The sequence below is a fragment of the Camellia sinensis genome, chromosome 13, assembly GCF_055761805.1.
Source record: "Camellia sinensis isolate YWXY chromosome 13, ASM5576180v1, whole genome shotgun sequence".
Classification (NCBI taxonomy): Eukaryota; Viridiplantae; Streptophyta; class Magnoliopsida; order Ericales; family Theaceae; genus Camellia; species Camellia sinensis.
Genome location: NC_138973.1, coordinates 121,321,124 through 121,328,445, shown reverse-complemented (window position 1 = coordinate 121,328,445; position 7,322 = coordinate 121,321,124).

Sequence of the window (7,322 nt, the reverse complement as noted above, 5' to 3'; positions counted from 1 at the left end):
AGTGGGTCGAGGCCCAATCCTATGCAGTGTTGAAGGCATCGCATGTAGCTAAGTTCATCAGGAACAACATTATCTGTCGCTATGTGGTCCCGAATGAGATTATTTTGGACATTGGTTCCCACTTCAAGAAGGAGGTGATCGACTTGTTGGAGAAGTACAACATGGCTTTTCATAGGTTATCCACATACCGGTCACAAACCAACGGAGTTGTTGAGGCCGCCAACAAGAACATCAAGCACATTCTGCAGAAGATGTTGAAAGCCTACAGGGACTGGCCAGATAAGCTGCCATTTGCTTTTTGGGGCTACCGAACATCAATTCGAACTTCTACTGGGGCAACTCCGTATTCCTTGGTTTATGGGATGGAGGCTGTTCTGCCCATCAAAGTTGAGGTTCCATCGCTACGAGTTATGGCTGAGTGCCAGATAGCTGAGGCAGATTGGCAGCAAAGCAGGTTTGAAGAACTCATGCTATTTGACGAGAGAAGGCTGAAAGCACTATGTCCAAGGTTGTTGACAAAGAATTGCCAGGGCTTTCAACAAGAAGGTTAAGTCCAGGAATTTGAAAAAAGGGGATTTGGTGCTCAAAGACAATTGAGCTCCCATCCACGATCCTAGGGGCAAGTTCAGACCTAATTGGACTGGTCCTTACATCATCAAATCTATTTGGTCGGTTGGAGCTGTCATTCTTATGGACCTGGATGGCCTTGAGTTCTCCCAGCCGATCAACATGGACTAGTTGAAGAAATACTATCCCTGAGTGGCTCGCTAGGTCGAAAGGGTGACCTAGGCAAAAGTAAGAGCATAGAAAATTTGAAATAAGAAAAACTGAGCTCGCAAGGTTGAAAATCCAGAAAAGGCGGCCTTGGCAAAAGTTATAGCGCAAAAGGAGAGTGTTAATACACGAGTGAACCTAAACCGAACTACGTAAGGCTTGATTCCCATCTTTGGGATACGTAGGCAACTTCATTCTGAGTTCCAGCCCTAAACACTTCCAAATCAGCTCTGTCCATGTGATCATGTTGGTCATCTTTGTTTCCTCTGCATCCAAGAGTTCAGTTGTGATCTCCAGTGCAGTCATATTCAGACACGGGGCAACTTTCTAATTGTTGGATCCGAGGATGTACATCTCAAGGATAGTTCTCAGGCATGTCCAGTTGTGATCCATATCGAAAATGGTTTTGAAAAGTTTTAATAAAATTTGATTTTGCTCAAATTAATCTTTTACAACTTAGACCATTTTTGGACCAAACGGAAAATTTTCAGTACCCACAACCTTCAATTTCATTGATTTCAATACAGAGTTCTCTGGCTCTTGATACAAATTGAAGTTGCTTTTTATTACATTCAAAAAGAAAACTTGAAAGTACAGATTAAAGCAATAAACTTGGGGCATAGTCAGGTGTTCCTGCGTCCCCTCCTAGAGCTTGTGAAAGCTTCTGATGCTAAAGTAGGCCCGGTTTGTGCCTCCTCTTCAAGCCAAGCTATGCATTCGCCAGAAAGGGTACAACTAAAATTGGGAGCGAGGGCCAGAAGTTCTCTTGTTCTCCATGCTATGGTATACCAAGCTAGCTGTGTGCCTCGAATGGGAAAGGAAGCTGGATACTTTATCCCCTCTTCTGGGCAGGTTTGGTCATGTCCAAACTAACGCTTGAATTGGAATGGGAAGTAGAAGACACAGTGTGTCAAGCCAACCAACTGAATACCAGGCTGCCGAGACATGTTGTAGCTCATCTCAGGTAGATCAAAATAGGGGCAGCGCCAAGCAATGTCAACAGCAGATCTGCTGCATATCTAGTGGCACCACCATCCCTCGTTTGGGAAGTCAACCAGCCGAGGGCGAAAGAAATAGCTGCGCGCTGAATATGCTGGACAAGCGTCCACTAATCTCAACCTATCCATCAGCCATACCTAGAGAGGGATGAAAAATAAGAGAGATTAAAGAATAGAAAGGTGTGTAAGGAGAGAAAAGTGAGAAAAGGGTTTTGAGAGAAAAACAGAGCCTGAGGGCCAAGTGATGTGAGAAATGCATGTGGGAAGGGTGGAAAACATTACCTGCAGCAGTAGTGGACTCCCCACAAACTTGGTTGTCTCCCGGCGATGGAAGGCATCCAAGCCCATCAATGTCTCGGCTAATGACAAGCCAATGCAGCTCTTGCCCTCTCCCAATCCTTGCACAACTTCAATCAAATGAATGCTAGACCCTCTGAAGCCAGCGGCAAGCAAGAAATAGGCCAACATACACAAGCAAAGGGAATGTTGCCGAAAGCCCTGCAAAAGTGGTCACCGCGGTTACCAGCATTAGAAAACCGATGAATCAAGCTCGGAATGTCCAACTCCCTGTTGCCCACCAAGGACCGGGCGTCGTGTAAAGTAAGCCCACACATCCTCCTCAAAGCTTGAATGTGGCCAGAACGAAACTGGGGCAGGATCTCCTCATCACGCTGGGATTCCATCAAAGCTTGGAACTCTTTAATTGTGGGGCATATCTCTTGTCCTCCAAAGCTAAAAACGTGTGTGACCGGATTCCAACATCGAGCTGCGGCATGGAGGAATGGAAAACACAGCGAAGTCTGGCTCAGCGGGAATAGTGTGTTTAGTCCGAAACCTCATAAATTCAACTTTTTCGAGCCATCCAAAGTGGCGATCCAATTTGAGAGATTTTCGGCAAAGATTGGTTCCATTTGGGGGAAAAATGAAGTTGAAGTGAAGAAAACCCGAAACTGGAGCTTTTGTAGAAGAAAAGGTGTTGAGTGGAAGACAGGTGGCAACAATCTGGAGGATCTTTGCACTGATGGCTGACCGGCCAGTATTGGTGGCCGACCGGCCAGTACTACTGGCCGACAGCCATTATTTATGGCCGGCAGCACATGTTGATGGCCGGTGGCCTTCTATTTTGCCTTCTAATCCTTCTATGTGTTGAAAATGCCAAGAACCTGTGTTCTATTCCACTTTTGATGCATTTCTTCCGTCTTTCTTTAAGGATTTTGTCAAAATTGCTTATCGAGTTGTTGTATTGCTTATCGAGTTGTTGCAATTTGCTTATGGAGTTCTATTCATGTTCTTTTCGAGTTGTTTTGTTTTGTTCAGTTGTTAGTCAGTTCGCTACCTGATTAAGACAATGCAATTTGGATATTTTTTTCAACAAAGATCAATCTCATTTTCATGTTGTGCGATGTTATGCGATGCGTAGAATGCAAAATGCAACACTTTTTTGAAACAAAAAGTTGCTTTCATTCTAATCATGGTTTCTTTTTACAAAAGAGTACAAGTTTTTAAGAAAAGAAAAATTGCCTAAGGCTATACAATGTGCTAATACAACTAGTAAAAAGAAAACTAAAGCAAAAGCTTCTGAATCCGTGCTAGCTGTCTCAGGATCGAGAGGCCCTCTTCGTCCTTTTCCGCGGCAAAGCGGACTCAGAGCTGTTGCCGTCAGCCCCACTATTTGAATATGAGCCAGAATCCGATCCAGAGCCATCTCCACTCCCCTCCTCAGAGCCCTCCTCGGCATCGCCACCACCCTCAGAATTCGAGCCAGTGTCGTCGCCTCCACCATGAGATGATTCAGACTGTGGACTCGCTAACTCCTCATCCTCGTCAGTCTCATCATCCTCTAGGATAGGCTCTGGAGAACTATAAGCATGCCTAGCCCTACCTCGGCTATGTGTCGGAGCCCCCCGTCTCTCTCTCCCTGCTGTCGGAGGAGGCGTTGAAGGTCCTACTGTAGCTCCTGCTGGGGCACCCGAAGGAACTGGCATCTGAAAGGGGACCTGAAAAGGACAGTTCGTCAAATGCATTAGTTATGGTATGCGATGATGAGTACAACGATGAAATCCAGTGTGTGAGTGTAGTATATCAATGTAGTGTTCTCAATGTAATAGATTGCAGTGGAAATGCTAGTGTATCAGCAGAAAACTTTGCGAAGTGCAAATTGAAGGAAACGTAACCGGATCCTGTACACGCTGAGTAGGTTTAGACTAGTCTGAACCATCCCCATAAGAGAAGTTGCCAGCTCGAGAGCCTGTCCGGTGTACTCTATGGAAGCCTGCAAATGTGTTGAGATGATCAGTGATATATAAAGCATGTTTCAGATGAATTGAATATGCAAAATGTAAGGTATGGTACATACCGGAGTCGAGCCTCAAACTTTGACGAGCTCATGACCAGCTGGTGGAGGCTCAATGGGAACCTGATAAGTCTCTCCTCTAGATCCCCAGCAGATCATAGTAGTGGGCAGCTCTGGCCATCCTGCCCTCTGCCTCATATGGGAACCTCTCCTATCATGGGCCTGGGCCTAAGTAGTCTTGGATCCCCAGGCTCTCCCCCTCACGGCTAGAGCTCTGGCTCTCTCCCCCTCGCGAGCACCGGTCAACGGTGCCATAAGGTATGTCTAGATGAAGGCGGTGTAATCACCATCAAGCCTGAAGAGGTAGGCATCCCAACCTCGAGTAAAGTCAATCATCTCCTGCTCAGTGTACCTCTCTGTAATCCTCATGTATGCGGGAGCCGACATCGGGACCACCGGCTCAGGCAAGCCGAGGCTCTATCGCAAGAACCGTTCCCCCAGGAACCATGCCCGACAGACCGGGCCCTCAAGCAAGATCCGGAATCGTGAGGCCTCCCGAGCACCCATAAACTAGTCTCTGACCCCGGCAGGCATCACTGCCCACGGCTGCCAAGTGATCTGCAAATAGCAATTATACAGACTGTCAGCTGCCATTGTATATGCAATATGAAGGAAAACTGAAATGACTGTAAGGTTGGAGTTACCTCAGCGGCAGTCACAGTATCGAAGAAATGACGGAAGAAGGAGAATGACTCTCGGGGCCTCCACTCACACCTCCCATCATACTGGCGTGAATATGGCACCATGGGTGCTATCTCTACCTCTGGCTCTGGGGCAAGCCCCAAAAAATAGGCATACACCCATAACTGCAGATGGTGGAAGGGTAGTAGTGAGTATATCTAACAAGATGTACAGTGCAGTAGACAATGTGTGCAGAAAGAATACAGTGTGTACAGAAAGTATATAGTGTGTGCAGAAAGAATACAGTGTGTACAAAAAGTATATAGTGTGTGCAAAAAGAATACAGTGTGTGCAGAAAGTATACAGTGTGTGTGCAGAAAGTATACAGGGTGAGCTATGTAGTGTCCAATGCGTAGTTTGAAGCATATAGAAAATGAAGAGCAGAAATGTAAAGCAGAAGGGTAGAGTGTACCTCCCAGGCCCTCCAGTAGCCTCCTAATAGATGTCCGCTCAGGCGAGAAGAGGAGCTCATATATCCATAAAGTGTGGCCAAGCCTGCGCCGCCTCAGTCATAGAATCAGACGCGAGGCAAGTCCAACAGTGTGCTCAGGAGGTAGAGCCTGACGATGTTTGCCCGGTCGGCAAACAGAGTAGTACCAAGCTGTAGACACCCTATTTTTGACCGTCCTCAAGGCTTGGACGTCACCGCTTGAACACTCGGTGATCATCCATGTTTGTGTTCGTCTTGAGTTCCCGGAGGCCCCGGCTACGCGCCTTGCCCTAGGATCTCTCGACTCGATTGTTTTGTGTCTGGTTTTGCACCAAACACATGCGTTTTTGCTTTTGAGGGCAGGGAATGGCTTTTGGGACATCCCCACACTCCACCGGCCATGGCTTGAGGCCACCAGCTGTGTTATGTTGCCATCGGCCAAGTGTGATGGCCAGCCGGCCATTTTGACTGCCGGTCGGCCACTTGGATGGCCGGCCGGCCAAATGTAGTTTTTAACAGATATTTCTGTAGACAGCTGGCAGCTGTCATTCCAGGCCATACCCCAGCCCATGCCTGGACGTGGGACTTCTGAGGAGGCTGCAGATTGATATATCTATATCAATCAAGCTCTCTCAAAGAGGAGAGATACAAGATATACAAGAGGAAGAGGAGGAGATATACAAAAAAGAGGAGCAAAAATCTCCCTCTCTCTCTACATTTTTCTGCCTCTCTCTAAGGTTTAGGGCTTGTTTGTGCTCAAAAGTGCATTTTCTTTGCACTTTTGCATACAAACACCTAGTTCTCTATTCCTTTTATTGAGATAAGGTCCTTGAAGGTGATTTTTGGGGTGATTTGAAGCCTTTTCTTGGTCCAAAAGTTGCTGATTTGCTGCTGTGCTTCAAGGGTGAGCTTTTACCCCTTTTAAGCCTTGTTTTCATAGCTTGTTTTTTCCATATTTGCAATTGTTTTTGAGCTTAACTTAAAACATAGAAAAGTCTTGTTTTTGAGTGCTCTAAATAGTTTGTTAAGGGTGTTTTAAGCTTTGGGGTTGTTTGACCCCTCTTAAGGCTTGTTTGGCCTTTGTTTTGTGCCATTTTGGTTGAGCTCCGGGACCATTGTGTTTGGGCCTCCTCACCACTGAAATCTTGAGGGATTTCAGTGATGAGGATGGTGCCTTGAGATCCTAGGAAGGAGAGAGCCACCCCTTCTCCTTGTTGTCCTTGAAAAGGGCCATTTTTAGCCTCTTGATGGAGCATATAGTTTGAGTGTGTATTGACCATGCCTTGACTGATTTACATGCTTATTATGTCATAATATAGTATTGTTGTATGTTAGTTTTGGTACACCATGCTTGCTTAGCATGCATGCCTTGTAATACCTTATTTTAGCCTTAACATGTCCTATGCTTTGAGCCCTTATTCAAACATGTTTAGGCCTACCTTTATGAAGCTTTTATGTTTGTCTTGCCATGCTTAAGGCCTGTCCTTTGCTGTTTTGGTCGACCAAGACATGTATTGCATAGTCCCTTTGCATCTTGGATTGTTAGCCCCAAGTGTGTGAGTGTGGAGTATGCTTTACTTGCTTTGATTTAGTGAGTTGGAGCCATTTTCCATGACATTTCAGTCCACTTAGTATGCTTGTATGCTTGTATGCTTGCATTTCATGGCCCCTTTGATGCTCCAAGAGGTTGTGTCCTATGCTCCACGTTTGGTCATTGTGTATGCTTCCATGTGTAAGCCATTTAGATGCCATCTAAGTGGTGTTTTGGCTTTATTTTAGCATGTTAAAACTCTGGTTTTGGTCACTTAATTCATGCCATGTGTGGTTGCATTAAGTGTAGTTCAATCCCCCTTGGGCCCGCCTTGAATCTTGGACCATTGTCGCATGCCATGCTTACCTTGTTTACTTGGCTTAGCACCATTCTTAACATGATTTTCAAAGCTTATGGTGCATGCCATTTGTCCATGATTGCATCCTCTTAAGTGTGCTTGAGAGTTACCTTTTGATGTTTAAAGTCTTAAGCCATGTTTGCATGCATGCTTATATATGTAGATACTTGGCTCATGACACATTGTTATACACTTTT